General features: G+C 41.5%; 1 long non-coding RNA gene across 1 annotated transcript; it reads right to left on the bottom strand.

Annotated features, from left to right (window-relative positions):
- Nucleotides 1-2291: 2291 nt before the first annotated feature.
- LOC133218349 (uncharacterized) lies at nt 2292-21400 on the bottom strand. The gene is made up of 3 exons (XR_009727107.1): nt 21126-21400; nt 11837-11897; nt 2292-2429 (listed from the first exon to the last, which is right to left on the bottom strand). It is a non-coding gene; the product is annotated as an uncharacterized LOC133218349 (long non-coding RNA).
- Nucleotides 21401-21932: the final 532 nt, after the last annotated feature.

Here is a 21932-nt window from a genome sequence, read left to right as displayed (position 1 = left end):
AGTCTAGATCAGGGACTTTGGACTTAATGCCTTATCTGAAAAGCTGCACCTCCAGCAGTAAAATTCCCACTATTGTGCCAAGCCCTGATAAAGAATCAGCTCTGAAGAGACCCACCTAATGAGTCATTTCCGGGAATATCCTAATTTTCTTTGGCAAAAGGCATGGGCAGAAGTATTCCTTTCCAAATATTTTTTAAGCCCCACTCTATTTTACCTGTTTCAGTCAAGAAGATTTGCAGTCCACAGTGATACAGCTTCAAGGCTGAGTCCATAATAACATTATTCTGATAAAGAAAAACTATCTATTTCTGTAAAATATCCTTAAGATGCCAATTTTTAAACCTATCCAAACAACTGAATCATATAAAGACTTAAATTCTGAGTATCCTTTCCTCTGACCATAACAATACTGCTTTGTCCTTCTTCAAAGTAACCACTTCAAAGTGAGGCTACAAGTTTCATTTTCCTAAGAAGGTGCTCTTACCCATTCCCAGCCCTAGTATCGCTTTTCCCATGGCATCAAGGATAAACTGCTGCTTCTTAATTCAGGACCCTTAATCACATCTTACTCACTAAAAGGGAAGAACCCTGCCTCCAGTAAAATCCTAATGTCACCTTCAGGTGGCCAGCTGTCAGGTTTTGGAAACAAAGGCTCCTATGCTTTTCCCATGTTGCCTTCAAGCCCTCTACAAGTTTCCAAATTACCTTCGTTAAATTTAATTTGAAATCTCTCCTTGCCTTTATAACTATAAAATGTCGAAGTCTGCCACTAGCTGAGGTGTGCTCAGATCACAGCCTACCATGCTGACTAACATTCCAATTTGTTCTCTTATTTATCAACACCGCTTTTAGCTCTACCTGTTCTCTCTTACACTTAGAGGACTGCAAACATTAAGGATCAGAAGCTTTTTGTTCTGTTTTTGCAGTTTATAGTTTCTCCATTTTTAAGGCCTGTAAACATGACTGTAATCACCTAATGATGTTATAATGTATATGAACAGAGAAACTCTTTTTATCCTCTTAAAAAAATGTATTTGTGTTTGAAGTTAATTAATTCTTCCAACCAGGAAAACACTGATACACTGTTCAGAGAAGGGCACGCTCAGTTTCTGGAGGTAAAGAATGGCATGTCAAGTGAGGTATCATAGAATCATAGAATCCAAATTACTGTCCTTCATTTCACATATTCTAAATGACTTTACCATAAGCATTATGTTCTGGCTATAAAGCTACTACAAACCTCACCAGCATTTCCAGCGTGCTGGGCCATGCAACTCTATGTAATGCATTAAATGCAACATATAATGCCCAACACTATAAGGCACCCAGGACTTAACCATGCTTTAATCCATAGTATCTTGCAGGTAAAGTTGCTAGCAAGAATTCAGACTGTAGCAGGACCTTCATATTGTGAAGAGCACACAACATATACCCCAGTGGGTGATGGGAGATCACCATGAGGAAGTCATGAACAGAAGACACCAGTTATCTAATGCTTTCATCAGTCTGTCACAGGATGGGGTTGAAAATGCAAAGGCTTTCATGGCAGCCTGACAACTATGAGCTTCAGACAGTTCACAGCTTTCCAAAACCAGGGATTCATAACATAGTTGTCCATAGCTTTAGAAACATAGGCAGGTCATTCTCACTCTAGGATTAGAAGGCCTACTGGGGTATTTCATTTTTAACACTAGATCTTGTTGCTCCTTCTAACAAATCTGACAGAATCTTTCAGACATTCACAGTGAGGAAGTAAGTTACTTCCCCTTGGTAAGTTCAGACCAAAGGGGCAAATTAAAATCTACAGATGGCTATAGTCTGAAGATAAGCTAACACTTTCTTTGACTTTCTGTCTCAGCTTTATACAACTTCTAGTCACCACAAAGCACACGGAAGTTGTGGCTGGTGCTTACCTAAAACAATAATCAAAAGCATTTATCACTGGAGCTCTCTGGAACTTCCACAGCCTGTAACATCAGTCTTTCCCATTGAACAATGTAAATCGTTTTTGTCAGCTCTGGATGATCATGCAGTCCTTCATGCAAATAGAACATTGCAAGAAGCAACAAGAAACAGGCCTGTCGTGAGACCACATACGATGACAACAACACAGTACTTTCTTGGTGAGGACATGCTCCATGAGACATGAGTGCACTGTACCACTTACCATTCTTCCTTTCACTGAGTGGAGGGAGGTTGGGGTTTCGGCCATGATGGAGGCTGAGGGTCAGCTCGGGCTGCAAGGAGAGCTCCTGCAGCTCATTGGCAACAGCTTCGCTCTGAGGGCTGGGGGCCGCCGAAAGCGACACCAGCACCGGCTCATCATCATTTTCGCCAGCCCCTCCTCCGTCCAGCCCATTTCCAGCAATGACGGAAGGGGGCAGGCACACCACACCGGAGAAATCCACTTTGGCTTTCGTGATGGCAACCTGCAAGACAAACCAGATAAAAACCAAACAATAAATCTTACATTGGTCTTAACCCATATGTCCAGTTCATGATGGCATCTCCGTATTCTGGAGAGACATGTTCTTTAGCAGAGCATTTGTGTTATCATCAATTCAAAGCCAACTACTGACTGAAACTTGATAAAGTCAGCAGTTCATAAATGTGCATAAACCTCCAACAGCATCACCACAGAAACTACTGATGAAACTACAGAAAAGTAGAACATTCTCAACTTTTTGTACTTGAGGAGCCCAGTCATGAGAAGACAGAGATCAAGTTATTCCAGTGAAATCAGCCTATCTAGAACCTTGATGAACTCCTGATTACTGTCTTTTTATACCAACAGTAGTGTTTTAACAGGACAACTGCCAATATGAAATCCAGTCAGATAAAATAATCCTTCATAATAAACCTGGAAGGACAGCTGAGTACAACAAATGAAGATTTCCAAATAAAATCAACTGCACTGAAAAAAAAAATAAAAAAAAAAAAAAATCATTCTCTGGGTCTATTCTCTCTTCCCCATTCACTATTAGCGAAAATGAATGCAAGAAAAATTCTCCACATAAACAAGAAAAGCTTTCCTGTTTAAAACCTCAGCTACAGTAACCAAAATCTGCACTACGTAAAAGGACTTACTGAAATACAAATTTTTTAAATGTTTCATATTTCCATAATTCTTTAAATAAGTATTTAAAAGCCACAACTATGTTAAAATTAAAAGTCCCTTCCGTTCAGTAATTTAAACAGAAACAAACCAGCTGGAAGTCTGGTGAAATGGTTATTGTGTCAACATTTAAACAGTAACGGACATTATACCAAGGACAAATCATACTTGGGTTTGATTAATGAAGATGGAAGTCTCCTGCTTCTTAATATGCTGCTGTTTCAACCACTCGAAACTCAGAAGACTACCACTACATAACTGCTGCACTGTGGTTAATTTGTCAATCAGAAGGTATTTCCAGAGTCTAGGTTTCAGCTTCAAAAACATGCAAGCAAAGCAAACTGCAGAGAAGCAAAGTAAAAACCATCAGGATAATCCTTCAGAAATCAATTAGAAGGCATAAACTGAAAGCAAGTTTTGAAAATAGTTGTTTATTAAGTATTCACCACTTAACACTCATAATTAACTTGAGTGTGACAATATGGACACATTAACAGCTGATAAAGTAGCTCTAATAGTCAGCTTCTCCACTTTCATTTCAGTTTCATACTTCTGCTGATTACTCATGTTTGCTCCGTGATACTCAACAAAGTTGTAAGTGGTAGTACATTTGTTCAAAAATTTGTTCAGTGTATATGCAAGCAACAGTAAGTATTTACTGGTAATGAATACACACTATTTCATCCATGTTGTCATACGTTCATTGCCAGGACCTTATGTCATGATCTAAAGAGAAGCAAGGAAAAGAAGGGTGGATGGCAAAAAAGAAAACAACAAAAACCACCAACCAAAGCTGGTGCTTGTTACAAAAAAACAAATGAGACAGAGCCAAACCTTACTGTCATATGAAGTATTTGCTACAATTTGGCTAGAAAGTGCCTACCCCATCCTCGATATATTCCCTGTCCAAAGCAAACATCAGTCATATCCATTTGAGAGCAAATTTTAACAGTAATCTGCAAAGAGAAAAAAATGGGATTCTGTCCTTCTTTTTATAATGGATACAGAATGCCTGGAAATACACACCCTTAAATCACAGACTTAGAATGACAAGAGTGTGGTAAACTATAATAATCCTTGCAAAGGCTGGAAGGAGTTAAATGATAACCAATATAGTTGGTCTCAGGCCCTGCCCCTGTAGGATGGGAGACCTGTGGAAAGGGGCTGAAAGGAAGCGTAATTGCTCAGTTAGGAGGCTGTCTGTCACCATCTTAGAGAAGCCAAAGTCTCTATCTACTTTATCAGAAGAGATGTACTGCAGATACTACACTTTGCCTAGTACCACATGATGGTTAGGTTAGCTTATGCACGAGGACAAGTGCAGCCAGGCCCAAATCCGGAAATGACAGACCCTGCAGGGATTTGGTACAGCAGGAGACTCAACCTACTTTTCTCAGTCTACCCAAGGAAAGAAAGAGGTCCTTCCTCTTTCAAGAGCAGGAGGAAAAAGCTTGACATGTCTCAAATATGTAATATCTGCTTCAACAAGGTAAACAGCAAACGTACTTAAGAGCTTCTAACATACTGGATTTTCTTTTAAACAGGGATTTGTAATCTGCATAAACTAGGAAAATCACATTTCAAACACCATTTTAACACCCGCGTTGTAAAACAGAATCCATTTCCCTTATTTAGCTATATTCACATTAGCCAGGCCACTGAAACTACATCCTTTCTGTACAAATACAGTAGCAAGCTACAGCATAAAACAGAGCAACAAATCAGTGCTTGCACACCAGTTTGCCTTCTCCTTCCTCCACATCCCCTCCCATTTCAGGCCAGCACAAGAATCTGCAGTGACACAGGATAAAAATGATCTAAGTGTAAAAGCTAGTTTTCCGGTTCACACTCCAGGTAAACCAGGACCCTGTTGCAGTCTGCCATGCAGCTACACACTAACAGTGCTTTTCCACCATGAGTACATTCAAACATCTAACCTCTGCCTAAGGGAAAGAGAACGTTTTTCAGAGCAATGCCAAATCTCAGCATGCAACATAACCCCACTTTAAAAAAACAGGCATCCAGTGCACAAGACCATAGCAAAAGCTATAATTGGGTGAGTTTGATTTTTGTTTTCAATTAAAAGTCTGATGAGGACACAGAGGGATTTAGAAGATGCTTTAAGGATTTATAATCATCCATGCTACATTATATGGAAGTCCTGTGAAAGGCATGGAATCCTTTCCCGCAACCAACAGTAAGGCTGTTTTTAGACTTCCCAGACAGTTACACCACTCTATAACTGTCATTGTAGAATGATCAATCAGTTAGCTACAGGCAGTAATATTTAGAACCCAATTAAAATTTTAGTATGTTTGTTTTCCTGCCATTTCTGAACAGATTAGAAATTTTCCCATAAAGAAACGTGCCACACAATCTTCAAGTGACTCATCCAGAAGCTAATGTACAGTATTAAGAACAAGTATTCCTTAACCTCAACAAGGGCTTCAGGGTAAGCGCCCGCAGGATTTGTAATAAAATTTGTTTGCTGCCTAACCAAACAGCAGCTTTCTATCACAGCATTTTTCTACTTTTGGCCCAGCTGCTTCCAGGACAAGAGTGGCTGTGATCCCAAGGATGTTCTACAGCAACAACACCAGCTTAAGCAACCCTCAAGTCCTCCACTGTCCAGCCGATCAGTTCTATCCCTACACTGCCCAATCTTTCACCAGGGAATCAATTTAGCTAAAGACAGCCATCTTTCCTGTGTATTCAGCAAAATCAGTTCCCCAGTCCTAGGCCATTGCCAACTACACACACAGCTGTATCACCATAATGCAGGGGCAACAGTGAGCTCTCAGGAGATAGAAGTGTCCAAATTATGTTTCTATAAAGCACTAAAACACTGCCACAACAACACAAGCATGGACCACAGCACCAGGGAGAAGATGGAGCTGCTCAAAAGAGACATTAGACACAACTCAAAGATATAAAGTATCTTTATCCCTTTCTGACTTCTGCAGGCATTTAAGAGATTTCAATTTCAGATACACAAACAAGGCAGAGTCAATTTTGCACAAAGTAAATTCTGCACATTCTCACAGCCAATGAGAATTTTTGGAAAAAGATTATCTTTATCAAACCTGCAAGCTACAAAAGTTCAATTGCTCTGCAGCTTCTACATGGTAGCTTTTTAGGTTTATCCTCCTGCCATAGCAGCATAATATCACAGTAAACCTGATTACCTTACACCTTGCTGAAAAAAGTATTCTAGTTTGCACTTACTATATGACAAAATTACTTATAGAAACTGCTTATAAAGCTGCTCATCCAGAATCACTGAAGGATAGCTCAAAGCCCGAGTTGAAAGGGAAACAAAATAAACACACAGCAGTGCTGCAACCTGTCTGACCCATGGTAAACTAGTTCAGTTAAAGAACCAAAAAAAGTAAAAAACAAACCTGGGAGGGGGAGAAGGGATTGAGATTAGTTTCCTGCCATTTCACCTTCATTAATCATCCCATCGTAAGGCCAGACAAGCACCAACACTGACACAAAGAAGCAACAAAGGCATCCCAGCCCTCCCCCTTGCCAAGAGCAAGTTTAGATAACTTAGCTTTATCATAAGACCACATCCTCTGGTTAGACACTGAACTGGCACTGCCAACAAAAGGAACAGTCCAGCCTGCTCATTCTTCAGCTCCTGTGGGCCAACAAAGACTGAACCAGATCAAGGAACTCATCTGTATTAAATTTGACCTGGTCACACACACACAGACTACTAGTTTGAAGCTGCATTAGTCACTTTCTGATCTGGCTTGCCACTCAGCAACCCAAAAAACCTGCGCTAACATAAGGAAAAATGAGAGACAAGGTACTAAGAAATCAGGATAGCTACTTTTGGTAGCAGTGACATGTTACGGTGTTGCTATACAGTTCAATGAATCCAACATTCATGTTGGACTTGGACACGTGCACTAAGTCTTCATGCATTAGATTTCTCTCAATTTTGGCAATATTTACACACTTGTGGCATCATCAAAATCTTGACAGTCAGTATCTAAATGAACCTAAGAACCAAATGATCCAAGGAACCACCTTCCCTAACATGAAGCCTCAATAACCAGAGTGAAACACATGAAAAAAAAAAAGAAATTCAGAAGTAGTAAGTAAAAATCAGAGAGGCACATGAAAGAAAAAAAACAAAGCACAATGCCCAAATGAAGCAAGGACATCTCTATAAACAGCTTTCCCTTGTTTGCATTTTGGGGCTGTGTTACCAGGGTAATAGCAATTTCCTACCAATATAAGAATTGCTAAGCAACCTCCAGCACCTAAGAGCAAGTGCATGTGTGTACATCTGGGCTATTTTGAGAAGACAGAAGGTTTTTATTTTAAACTTAAGAGCAGCCTTCTGTTAGATGATTATGCCAGCTGAGACCATCCGGCCAAGAGAAGAGACAATTGTGGGGCAAAACTGCTTTAAGTGGAGGAATCTTTGAAATGAGTGAGAAGAGAGGATGTCATGCCACACCCAAAGGCAACAATAATCCCCAGGTCATCATGAATCAAAAGAATAACCCAAAAGAAGTGAAGTTAGCAGCCGAAGCATCACATTAGCTTGAGAAGTTATAACAATCAAGAGTGAGAGACAGTCCTCTTATCTTTAGGTATTAAAAGAAATGTCACCAACAGGAATACCTTCAAGGTCGTGCCATTAAAAAACAAAAACTGAACAACTTCAGTTTCCTGTCAGCTTAACACAGGCACACAACTGTTGTTACAATTACTTCTCCAGTTAATTGAGAGTTAAACTGATGACACTGTCCATAACATATATACAATACACTAAGCAACAAGGCAAGCATCACAAAGACAGTACCCTGCAAGTGTAATAGCTTGTTCTTGAGGAACCACTTAAAGTTAAGAAAGTAACCTATGCAGACCACTAAAAAGAGACTGTCTTCGGTTAGGGAATTTTATTTTAATACATGAATTCCACTTGCAATTGTTTTCTGCAAAATCAATCAGTCATCAACTTCCTTCATTTTCACAGTAAGGGAGCGGAGGGCAAAAGCAGTCAAATAGCAACTAAATTAATTCTGGATTAGAAACAGAACAGTAATTTGAAGGTGTAAACTATCCATCTTACCATGACCACAAGCCACTGCCCTACAAAGCCAAAACATGCAAAGATTGCATCAAGAACAAAGATGCTGGTAAAACATGGATAAGCACAACTTTCTATATGAGCAAAAGGATATGAATCTGAATGTATAATGTGCCAGTAACATTACAGTAAAAGATGACATCTTTGAATCATCACCAGAAATCTCTCCTCTACCTCCTCCAGCAAATCTATCAGCACAAGAGTCAAAAAACATGCTCATGTCAACAAGAAAATGGCAACAAATGTTATCAGGCAAAAGGCATGAACAGCTGTAGAGAGATGCTAGGACTAGAGGGTAAAAGATGCAAAGAACACACTTAGTACAAGGCAATCCACTGTATAATTTCAGATTTAGACATGATTTTAACAACCACACATCAAGAACTGTATTTCTCAAGCCCTAAGCATTTCCTTCATAAGACACTGGCATTTGTTTCACTCAGTCCAGCAGTGATAGAAAGTCTTTAAGAGATCTTGAAAAATCATCATCAAACATCGATTTCTTAAAACCACAAATAGCAGGCTAAGAAATGTAGTTTAGCATTCCAGATGTTAAGAAATACTTTTCATGATTCAATATGCATTTGGAGGAACTTTGTGGCTTTCAAGCTCAAAGAAATCTGATAATACCAAAAATAGTTTTAAGAATCACAATGATATTTATAATAAACAATTCTTGCTCAGAAAGAATGAACTCTCCCTCAGTTTCTTAAGTTCTTACTTAAACTTAAAGCATGAATGAGGAAAAGTCCTTCTAAGATGATGTTGAGCCTTAAAAAACAATTTCTGCTGAAGTTCAAGTAACAAAAGAGAGCAGAAAAAAAGATGTGATGTCTAGGTCTCATGTGTCAATAGGCATGCTGGTATATTTTAGTTCTTAGACGTGATATAGCTCAACATCATAATCAAAAGAGGAATGCAGCCTTCTGCTACCAAGCTATTCGTTCCTGCTGCTTCCCTTTTGTCTGATCTAATGAGTGTGCACCCAAGGGGTGACTCAGGTCAGCTGAACCTGCAGATGATTAACTCTGCAAAAGATCAGAAACCATTTTCTACAGGATCAGTCAGCTAGATGGTTGTGCCCTATGGCTGCACAGTCACTAGCTCTGATGCAAAGGAAGAAGCAGGAGTGTACAGCTATGCAGAGGTTTGATCAGCCTTTATAACAGCAGCTGACTAAAAGCAAGATCGACTTAACTGTAATGCCAAAGAGCACACTTAAACATCCAGCAGTGGTGCCAGTTTCAGCAGTCTGCTACACATTCCCACTCTCATACCTTCCTCACTGTGAAATTAGCATAAATGTTATGGAGACAACATGTACTGGACCAGATGAAAAATAATCTAGAAAAAAGCCACTTCTTTCCAGGAAGATCTGCTCCCCAGAGTGGCTCACCACGGCCACAAAACAGCTATGCCAGCAAAACAGGGAGCCATGAAAGGGAACAAGCTGTTTAAGCCTGCCCTGGTGCCAAAGAACCACATTATGAGCTATAGTCTGTTTAGAACACTGACTTCTGACTGACTTCCTTGCAATTGCTGTCTGATGCATTTTTTTTTTAAGTTTCCTTCTAGTCAGAGGCAAAGCATTCCTCCCCACCCCAAAGGGGCAAGCAGATGAAGCAACGGATCCAGCCAGCAGCAAAGGCATGTGGCAACGGATGCCAACAACCAGTGGAAGCAGAGAGGCTGCAGCAAACTAGAAAAGGGAATGCTGACAAACTGCAGCCAGATGTGAGCTTTGACTTGGAAATTCTTGTCAGGAAAACTATGGGGCTGAGAAAGTATGAAGGAACTCATACTGAAAGTGAATTTAGAGCAGATTGGGATGAGAATGTTACTGGACAAGAGGAGAGTGGAAATAAGACCTCACAAGAAACAACACGCTTCCAAATGCAGAAGATTTGAACTCTGGGACAAGAACTGGATTTGCTAGGGCATAACAAAGTGGTGACTTGGGCAAGGAAACATAGCTCAGAGAACCAATGTAGACTAAAATAAAAAAAATATAATTTTGAAAATTAAAAAATAAGACAAAGGTAAAGTAGTCATATTTCAGTCATCTCAGTTCCCAGCACAAGCATTCATGTCAGCACAAAGCAGCAGGCAAAACAGATCTGAAGAATCTTACAGGAGTTTACAGCAAGTTTGGTTTTTTTGCAACTTACTTCTGTGTGTGTGAGGAAATAGTTTTGCATTTTATATGGTTCAGTCTGATCATGGGCTGTGACTGCGAGTGTATAACCATATTGTATCACTTCACCTCAGTTTGAAATTTTCACCTCTTCTTCGTATCTAGTGGCTCTGCAGCCACAGAGCAAGTCAACTCAGCTTGATGTTCTGATGGAATGCTACACCTTGAAACATACTTGCTTTCCCATTGTGCTAGCAATCTGAACCCTGCAACCACAGGTTTATTAGATCTCATCCTCCACTCCCCCCAAAAAAAAACCCAAAACCAAACCATGACAAAACAAAAACTAGAGGAACAAGGCCCACTGAAAAGTAATGACTTTCAGTTATGTTAGGCACAGTGTGAAACCGAAGTCTTAAACAAGGAGTTTTCTGACCCCAGTCACATTCTTCAGTCACAATAGTCGGAATCTGTCTACAAGAAACTAAATCAGTTTGAATTGACTTTGGCTACCCTTCCCATCAATGGACACTGGACATGGAATCCAAATTTCTCTGAATTTACTGTCATCTCCTAATGCAGCTACCAAGCATGACATTCATTTAAGTGGAAAGTCCAACAACTGAGACTGAGTTACGACATCTTCTGTTCCCTTTTTCCCCTACAAGAGCTGACTTTCCACCCTTGGATATCCCCACTATTGAAGAACAGGTAAGATTTTTATTTTTTTTTTCAGTGATTCAGGGAGAAGTATATATCAGTATTACTGTCTTGTCTAACCAGTTTATTGAAAAGAAGTACTCAAGAAGTGCTCCCTAACACGTAAACCTAATGAATGCGGGCAAAGAACATGGCAAAGGAGTGGGAGAACTGACAGTGCCATTCTTTGCCAATTCAAAGGATTCTAAATTCTACCTTCACTACTTTTTATTTTGAAGCAACAGTACTAGAAAGCAGCACATGAAAGACATCTAAACCAAGACTTTTGTTCTGCTGCTGGAATAGATTAAAACATTTTCTATTCTTTACTATAAGATTCATCCTGGGACCCCAGACAACATCTGTATGTATCAGCCTCTGAGTGCTGCCATATCATGGTAAGCTCAGTAACAGTTTTGCAGACATTATTATTTTACTGTATAGATATAACTGCCTGCCCTTTATATACTTAAATAAATCAGTCTAGTGAGCCAAGGATCAGTAACACTGAATGAAGTTTGTAACACAGAACCACCAGCTAACTTGTGACGAGTCTGACACTGCTAGGCAGCAGTGAAAAGTGGACAACTGTGTCATTTATACTCTTACGCTATAAAGTCTTTGCTGGGCAGCTGTCACATCTCATGCTAGTACAAATTCAAAATATTCCATCTCTAACACAGTACTACCCCTCATGCTTAATGACCACAAGCAATTTTCAATTCAGCACATAAGAAAAGGTGCAGACTAAAGACAGCAAAGAGAACACAACACATACCTTACTCACAGTTCCCACGGGCAAACCCAGCTCAATTCCATGCCAGCAGCTCTCTCAGTCACTGAAAGGGAAAACGGGATAAATACTGAGATCTTAAAATAAAAAAAAAAAGTAAATAAGATAAAACAACCACCACACCTATTTTCTCCTCTAAGAATACGGAGCAAAGTCCTTTATCCAGGATTCTTTTTTCATATAATACAATCCATTTGGCACACACAACAGAATTTGAACTGAAAAGGCTGCCACACTTGTACGTACCTGTGCTACTTGCAGAGCAGAACTTTTTAGTTTAGGACTGCTGTTTTGTCAGTTCTGAAGAATGCATTGTTTGAGATTTACTAAGCCAGAATACCCACAAAATTACATACTTCGTCTTCCCGTCCTTGTAGTGAAATCACTTGTCAGGACTGCAATGGAAATCCCACTTTAAAGGAAGGGAAGGGGGGACATCTTGAGCACCTTAAGACAAACTCACAAACGTACTGAATTAACACACCACTTTTCTCTGGCAATATAGTTTTAACAGGCATGCACAGCAGAACTTGATTAGAAAATAATTACTTTGGAGACTTTAGAAGACTATTATTGCAAACAGCAATAAAAACGATGAGAAGCTGATTTGTAGTTGCCATACTTTCACTCCTACTTCCTTAGCCACCTTAAAAAAAATATAAATCATCATATGAGGGGTTGGAACTTGATGATCTTAAGGTCCTTTCCAACCCTATTCTATGATTCTATGAAGGTTTTAAACACAGTGTTTCCATCATATTTCGTCCTCTATGATTTTCAAACTTTAGGGCTTTCCTAGACACGAGAAGCACAGAACTGCAGTTGAGATGCTATGATATTTTGTCAATAAAAGAACCCAGGCACCTCCCGAAATACAAACTTCAGATGGATGGACTCAGGACACAAGCATTAACATAGCTGGAGTGGAAAAAAAAAAAAAAATAGAATGAGCTGTCTAATATTTTAGCACCAGAAGGAATAAGGCCAATTAGAATGATTAGTCTCTTCTGAAGAAAGAATGACCACAGTTAGACACTTGGATAATCAGGGCATTGCAAAATTTGAAAGAGGTCCCTGATCCCAAACAAATAAAAGAAGGAAGCTGTTTCAAAGCAACTACAGGTAATGAACTGCATACCTATTTGGTCAACTCTCCTTCACTTAACAACTTGCAGAAGAAGTTATTTACCATAATGACACAGATTTTAAAAAGTAAAGGTCACAAAGACAGGCTGAGAAAGTTGGGGCTGTTCAGCCCGCAGAAGAGAAGCTGCATGGAGACCTCATAGCAGCCTTCAGTATCTGAAGGGGGCCTACAAGGATGACAGACAGGGACTCTTTATCAGGGACTGTAGTGATAGGACAAGGAGAAATGGGTTTAAAGAGGGGAAGTTCAGGCTAGATATAAGGAAGAAGTTCTTTACTGTGAGGGTGGTGAGGCACTGGAACAGGTTGCTGAATGAAGTGGTAAATGCTCCATCCCTGGCAGTGTTCAAGGCCAGTTTGGACAGAGCCTTGGGTGACATGGTCTAGTGGAAGGTGTCCCCGCCCACAGCAGGGGTTTGAAACTAGATGATCTTAAGGTCCTTTCCAATGAAAACCAGTCTGTGATTCTATAATTCTATGACACTACTACTTTAGAAGCTTCCCTTACAATCTTTTTCAGAGAATGTTTCAATTTTGCCTTGAATAAAATGTGTCAGCACACATTATTTATGGCTCTATCACAGAATCAAGAAGTCATATTGCCACCTTTTTGCACTATTTTTCATCATGTCAATATTTGGAATTACTTACAGCCACTTAATTAATTTCACATGGGAATCTATAACAAGTAATTATTTTTTCTTTAACAAAGTAGCCAAGCTGATAATTTGTAATTAAAACATTATAATGATGCAAGGCTACAACACTAAGTATATACTTACAATGTACTTAGCAAATCCCAGAAGAAGGAAGAACTCAAGAAGTCAAGGAAAGTCTCCCACAGAGATAGGAAACAGTTAACCAAGAATTCAGTATTTCAATCTGAAGAATATACCAAGCTATCCCTAACCACCTGGCAGGTCAAAGCAGGAAGGGGAAGAACCTCTCTGTACACCTCAGTACTACATTCCTTCCAAGGCACTCATTACCTGCCAATACAAGACACCAGGCTGGACAGACATCTCACCTGGCACAATAAAGAAGACCTCAAAGTCATAGAATCATAGGTTAGGGTTGGAAAGGACCTTAAAATCATCAAGTTCCAACCCCCCTGCCATGGGCAGGGACACCTCCCTCTAAACCATATCGCCCAAGGCCTCATCCAACCTGGCCTTGAACACTGCCAGGGATGGAGCATTCACAACCTCCTTGGGCAACCCATTCCAGTGCCTCACCACCCTAACAGGAAAGAATTTCCTCCTTATATCCAATCTAAACTTCCCCTGTTTAAGTTTTAACCCATTACCCCTTGTCCTATCACTACAGTCCCTAATGAAGAGTCCATCCCCAGCATCCCTATAGGCCCCCTTCAGATACTGGAAGGCTGCTATGAGGTTTCCATGCAGCCTTCTCTTCTCCAGGCTGAACAGCCCCAACTTTCTCAGCCTTTCTTCATATGGGAGGTGCTCCAGTCCCCTGATCATTCTCGTGGCCCTCCTCTGGACTTGTTCCAACAGTTCCATGTCCTTTTTATGTTGAGGACACCAGAACTGCACACAATACTCCAAGTGAGGTCTTACAAGAGCAGAATAAAGGGGCAGGATCACCTCCTTTGACCTGCTGGTCACACTCCTTTTGATGCAGCCCAGGATACGGTTGGCTTTCTGGACTGCAAGCGCACACTGCCGGCTCATGTTCATTTTCTCATCGACTAGCACCCTCAAGTCCTTCTCTGCTGGGCTGCTCTGAATCTCTTCTCTGCCCAACCTGTAGCTGTGTCTGGGATTGCATGAAGATTAAAAATACCTGTATAGATACACACAGACACTCAGTGATTTTTGACATCTTTCAAAAACTTACCATTATCCTTCAAAAAAGAGTGTACGCGCGTGCGTGTGAGTGTGTATACTTGCAAATACACATTCAGAAAACAGCACAAACTATTTCACTAACTTCATTGTCTTGGTTTATTTACCTCTCCCGAGTTTCCAGCACTTCCTTTTACCTTCTCAGGTGTCCAGCCATCCTTGTTCTCCCATGCATAACTTGTCCTCTCAGACTGTATGTATTTATCTTTCTGCCTCTACTAATAACTGAAGTTTTATTCGATATACTGTGGACAATAAAAGGGAAACCTTGAAACTTTCGGTCCTATTTGCCATGGAAGTTCCTGTTCAATCTCAGGCAGTTAAAGTCTCACATCCTGCAATTTACTGCTTAGTCATCTGAACCCCGAGTAGGAGATAAACTAGTTTGCAACAGGCATGGACAGTCATTGACTTTTTTTCCTAATGTGCATGCCATTAAGCTAAGAGATGCTGCAGATGTATTTCTAACATTATCTTTATTCAATCACTCCATGGAATTTCAATCCAGCTTGAAGACGGAACAACAGAAAACATAGACACACCCCACCTTCAAAACAAGTCAGACTTTACAAAGATTTAGCCTTACAGCTGTAATGAAAGACAAGCTCTTTACTGCCCCTACTATATTGCAGTGAGTGAGCAAAGATTAATCACATAACTGAAAAATTTTCTGGCAAAATTCCACAGCTAAATGCTTTTATTATTCTTTGCTTATAGCGCAATCAAAACATTCCTCCAACACTCCTTTTTCCTCTCACTATATAGTCAATGCAGGCAAAACTCTACTGTCCTAGATTTTCTGAAGAAAAAAATAGCGTCATCTCTAAGAAATGCAGAAGTCTCATCTTGCTGATAAACTTCTCCATCCAATGGAAATGTTTATATGTCATTGTTTACATGTTCAAGCCAAATGGCTGCTATTCCAGTGATTACAATGGCTTATAGACTTCACTGGTGACTTGGAGTTTTAGCATGTCCGAACAACACAGAAACTCACTGACATGATTCACAAGTCCAATCTGAACACACAGTGAAGAATTCACATCCCATCTTTCTAACACCATACTACCTCTGAGATGTAGGCTTGGCAAAGATTCAGACTCCAAGTGATCTGTTCCTGTAAAGCATGCCTGACAGGACCTATGAGAGCAAATTCAGAGACATACTAGGTCTAACATTAACTTGGCCCTACCAATCACTCAGAGAAACCACGCACCCAGGTTTGGGTACACCTTACACAGTGAAACAAAAATTAAGTTACAATGCAGACTGTAATCACATTCTGTTGGGAGGCTTCTTGTATTGCCATAAAAATGATATTTTTTTTAAATGATCATTCAAATAGAGTCTTTCAATGCTTTTCCAAAAGTTTCTTCCTGAAGGAAGAAAAGTTTCCCTGTAACTGACAAAGCAAATCCTGTCTCACCTTTGCTCAAAACTGTACCTCCACACATCTAAACAGTTGCAGAAAGAATGAGCTCATCATAACATGGGTATGGCTGTGTGTAAAGGATGATCTCATCAGAGTAAGACTAAATAGGGTGTCAACCGTATGGATCAGTTGTGCAGTAAAGACATATCCTCAGTGTCTCCACTAAACCACAAAGGGTAGAACTCAAGGAACCACAGTATATACACACACCTTCCCTAGTGTGGCTAGAACTAGTCATAATTGCCATGTATTACATGAAGCATTAATTTGAGGTTGAAACAATCTGTGATGTCAACTCCTATCCCAAAACAAAATCAGCGTTACAAAACTAGACATATCATTTCAGTCTCCTGCTCCCCTAATGTGGAAAGGGCTCTGAAGATGATGTATAGCCAGCACATTTATTTGCCTCACCAGAAGATGGCAAAATAGGAATTTTCTGCACTGCTTTCTGCCAGAGGCTCCTGCATTGTGGTACACAAGCACTTCCGTATGCACCCACGGCAAGCAGAGACTTCAGCAGCAGCCGCTCCTGACCATGTCCAGGGGAGAATTTTTATTTCAGTGCCACAGGGGCAGCCCCCAATGCCCAGCTGTTAACAAATAACATGCTGGCACATGCAGCAGCAGTTAGCATGCTCCTTCTGCTGTACTCAACAAAAACCCTGCTTTTCTGGATCAGCAGGGCCAAACCAAGCTGAAATAGAGAGCACTAGTTAATTAAGAAGGATAAGCAGAAGTAGTTGACATGCTAGTTTGTGGTAGGAGAGCAAAAGTAGATGGATGGCATGAGGTTAAGGTGCAACAGAAAATCCCCAATTAAAAGCTCAGCCTTTAGCTTACATGATTTAAAAAGACTTGTGACTGTGTTTTAAATTTCACCTTCTTACAGAGATGTTATCAATACGCTGTGTGCCTCAATCCAAAATATTTCTTCACACAAGAATAATGATGCTGCACACACACAGGAAAATGGGGGAAGGGGAAAATAATGCTGCACAACCTAAATTCATTACTTCAATTTCTGGAATATAAACCAAACTTAAATTAAACAATTACAGTACCTTGCTCAGTGGCAAACTCTAAAACTTCATCTGTGTGAAAAGTGTCTCATACCAGAAATAGAAAAGAATCAAAGAAAAGTGAGATACTATTACTAGCATTTATTCTTAATGTCTCAAAACATTGTATCAGACAGATGACAAATTCCTATATAAGCTACATGCACCATATGCCCTCCATAAGGACAACCTGCATTTAAAAAATCTCACAGCATTGACTGACCACTGTGGCATACCTAAGCCTGGTAATGTAAACTGTCTTCACCCCAATGCCATTCATTTCACTTGAAGAAGCCACTTAACAGTGTTTGCACTCCATAAAGCACTCAAAGAAGGGAAGGCAAAACATACACATTAACCACGCATTATGTCCCTGAAGGACTGAACAGAGCATTTGACAAAGGAACCAGTTTCTGAAATCACACCAACTCATCCATTTCATCTGACACACATGCATAAAAGAAGAATCATAGAAACAGTTTTAAACCATGGTTCCAAAACTGTTCCTTTTAGCTGTAGCTCTGACTAATCTGCTTCTGCGCTCCCTCCACTCCAGCTATGCATTCCTTTGGCCCTCCCCCGTTTTTTATTTTGGGGGCTGAGGGGGAGAGGAACAGAACATGCACAAATCAAAAACCAGGTCTCTAACCTGGCTCAGCATGCAGCCCCACAAATACACCATCACTACTGAAGTGACAGTACGTGGTGGGGAGGGGGGAAAAAAAGGCAGATGGGAATATGAGCTGCTTAAGACACAGCTACCACTAAAAGAAATGTCTGCGTAACCACATCCTCCGTTTTCAGCCTCAGTTCAGCAATGTATCCAGCAGGAAATAATTACATTCGGCTTTCCCAGAGTAGGTGTTTGACGGTTTCAGACCACTGAACAGTTGTTTTTTTCTGTTTCCTCTTCAACAGTTTCTCAGGAAGAGACATTGACCCTTATGACACAGTTGATGTGAAGAAAAAAAAAAAAAAACATTAAAGGAAGAGCACTGTATAACTAAAATAAGATTTTCTATTTGTCACCTCTTTTCACACAGAGGAAATCAACTGTACTCTTCAAAAGGGATCTTAATCATAATACTGAGTTATCAGTAAGTAAACAGGCATTGAGACAGCCCAATTATATCATCTACAACACAGGAAGGACAGAGTATAAAGGCAGAAGACACTTGAAATTGCTAGCAATTGTGCTCTTGAAGTAAAAAACATATATGGAGACATCTCACACATTCCAAATGAGTGTAGCAACTAATCCCGTGATAATGTTTTAAACGCATTCTAAGAATTTATATGCTTTCTGCTCTAACATCCAAACCCTTTTTCCTCTGATCCACCTCTCTACATCTAGTACAGCTCCCTTTCCCCCACCAAATACCATACAATAATGTAATCATGGCTCGATAGTGAAGGAAATCCAGTAGGGCTTATTAAAAGCTATTTTAATTGCCTGAATGTGTATTTCACCTGGAGATCCAAGGATGAAAGGGTCTGTGAAAAATGCTGCTGCTTTACTATGCCAGCAGAAGCCAGTTATAAAAAAGTCACAGGCAAGCACTCCTTCCCAAACCCAAGCGTTTTTTATTATTTCACATTCATGGGGAGGAAAACATAAAGACTGGTTTTAGAAAAAAAGCATATTCCCTCAGTCCTATGGCAAAACATCTCTGTAATCTCTCTCTTTGCATTTTATTTCATGATCTGCTTGTTGCCTGAAGACTGAGGAAGGTGAAGGGTATCTTCTCCCCTATGATGTTAGAGTGGATTGCCTTAATTAAATAGAAATTAAAGCTGCTTCTACAATTGTTGGAATCAGCAAACACAGCACTACTTACATTTTGTCCAGAATAATATGATGCCCAAGAAGCTATAATTAGCAATATTTTACTCTCTTCACTTTTTCTGTGCAATCACATATGGTATCTAAATTATAAGCAAGGGAGAACTGAAAAGGGTTCAGTGAGTTAGTATCTGGTAATTAGGGCAAATTCGCCTCCTTGTGAAACGCTCATGGCATTTGCTTTCAGCCCTGAACCTCTTTCTCCTTACAGCAGAAAGCACAAATCTAAAGAACATAAAAAGAGTTCACAGTCAGCTCCAGATCATACTCTTATTTTAAAATCTATTATTAGATTCTATTTAATCACAACTATTAGATCACTCATTTAATCACTGCAGTAAATGGGAACAAATGGGTGCCCCTCTCTTTTCATATTCAGAAATGATTGAAGTATTTTTGGAAATACTTCAGAAGATCTAAAGGCATTACACTTCCAACAGTTCTACCATATGGATTTTAACAGTGCCTTTATAAAAGCCTACTGATGGGTGTTGTGCAAGAGGCAAGATATACTTTGAAAGTTTGTTTGCATATTTACCCAAAAGTAAAAGCCACACTCAATTAGAGAACACACCTTCAGTAAGTCAGCTGAACCATGGTAACATGACAAATGTCACCATTTCACCATGGTAACTAGCCATGACATTTCTATGTCACACAGAAATTGAAAATAAAGACAGAACTGCATACTGAATTTTCTCAATGCCTTTGCTGGCGATGTTGGGATAGACACATTGAGCCCAGAATAGCTACATTTTATGTTTTCCAAATATTGAGAGCTGTGTCTTGAAATCCTATTGAGAAACAAAAGGCAAGATCCAGCAACAAAGCTACAGACAAACAGAAATATTTTAAAACATTTTCAATGCCTAGACATTTTTAATGCTTTCACAACAGATTTTCTATTGACGATAGACTAAGATGCAGTTTCATGACAGGGGCCCTGATATTGTCTGGACAAACACGATAAAAGAAAGGAAGTGCTATATGCAGCAGCAAGCATGAAACTCCCTATTCAGCCCACTCAAAGTTCTCTAGTTAAGAACCACACAGAACCATATTAACACAAAGTCTGCATGATGCAGAATAAGTGTACATTGATGCAGATCATAAAGATCTCAGGAAGGTATTTCCATTTGCACACAAGGCAAATAGTCAGTCTTAATCCTTGACTGGAGATATGTGAAATTACAGTCCTCTCCAATACAAGATTTTACAGACACAGATAGGGACATCTAGTCCTCACTACACAGACACCTGGGTCACACAGATGTTACCTTAGATATTAATCTAGCCATAGCATTTTCAGTAGGGAAAATTAACTCTGCTTAATACCACTTGGATGTGCGTGGACCTGTGGGTACGGCAGGATACTGCTGCTACACAAACCCTTGTTAACTATTGTCGCCACTATCAGGCCTGTAAAACGGGAAAGAGAGCCCTGAACAAAACCCCAAAGCCGGCTTGCCATACGCGAGGCTCTCGGGACACGAGCGGGGAGCCATGAGCGCCAAGCCCCTCTCAGGTGAACAAGACGGGGAGAGGCCGACGGGAAAAGTGGGGGTGAGGTGCAAAACCGAGGCAGGGCCGGAGGAGAAACACGCCTGGGCGCTTCGGAGGGGGCGAAGCCGGCCCACGGCTGGAGAAAGCGGTCGTGCCCCGGCGAGGGGAGGCCCCTCGGGGCGGGCCGGGGCTCCAAGGAACTGAGCTGTCCAGCCGCACCGGGCACCCACCTGCCTCACACCGGGACCGCCGGTGCGGGGAGAACAACGAGGGGAAGGTGGGGTGTGGCGGCATGAGGGGGCACGCGCTGCCCCCGCCGCTGAGGAGAGGTCCGGGTTGCGGGGCGGGTCCGCGCCCACCCCCCACACACACCCTCTTTCTTTGCCCCTGTGGCGACAGAGGTCGCCCGGCAGCTCCATACGCACCTGGTCACGGTTCCATCTCGCTCCGACCCCGCCCGTCGCTGGCGGAGCCGCCACCCGCCGAGACCGCACTTAAGCCCCGAGCCTGCCACCCGGCCTCGCCACCGCCGACCGGCGCCTCACAACCGCGGAAGCGCCCTCCCCGTGCCTCCCAGCTTCGGCGACACGCTCTAGCATCCGCCAATCAGAGCGGAGGAGCGCGGGTGAGCGCCACCGAGGCTGGCCAATGGGCAGCGAGCACCTGGGGAAGCTAACGGGCCAGAGGCAGGGCGAAGGGCGGGCACCAAGTGTCTGAAGGCGCCGGCAGCCAATCGGAACGCAGCAATGATGTCATCGGTGGAGGGGCGGGAGCGGGGCGTCCCTTGGGAAGGCGAGGAGACGAGGTAGAGGAGGGTCCTGCCCCTTAAAGGGACAGCGGAGCCCTTATACCTGCGCGTGTGTTGGGGGGCCGGTTTGTCGTAGTGCTTAACCGTTATATATGTAACCTTTGGACTTATATTGTATAATCATATAAGGGAGTGTTTTCCAAACTTCACGGCAAAGAGCTGGCTGGTGCTGGCGGGTGAGCAGGAAGGGCTCCTAGGTGCTGAGATGGCACCGTGGGGCCAGGCAATGGCCGCCATGGCGGCCCTGAGGTGAGGGTATCTTAGTGTTGAGCTGGCCGCCTCCTTCGTCCTGTCTCTCCCAGCCCCAGGATATGCCTGCCAGTGCCACCCACACCCCTAATGCCTGGGATGGGCCCAGTGGGCACTCCTCAGCGGAGGAACAGAAGTTTCCTTGCAGAGGTGGTGGAGGGAGGCTTGGTG

This window comes from Neopsephotus bourkii, unplaced genomic scaffold (assembly GCF_033783945.1).
Source record: "Neopsephotus bourkii isolate Nb327-2 ecotype Australia unplaced genomic scaffold, CSIRO-AGI_Nbou_v1 NB_107, whole genome shotgun sequence".
NCBI lineage: Eukaryota > Metazoa > Chordata > Aves > Psittaciformes > Psittacidae > Neopsephotus > Neopsephotus bourkii.
The sequence above is the reverse complement of the archived record's forward strand: the minus strand, read 5'-3'. Positions and strand labels throughout refer to the sequence as shown.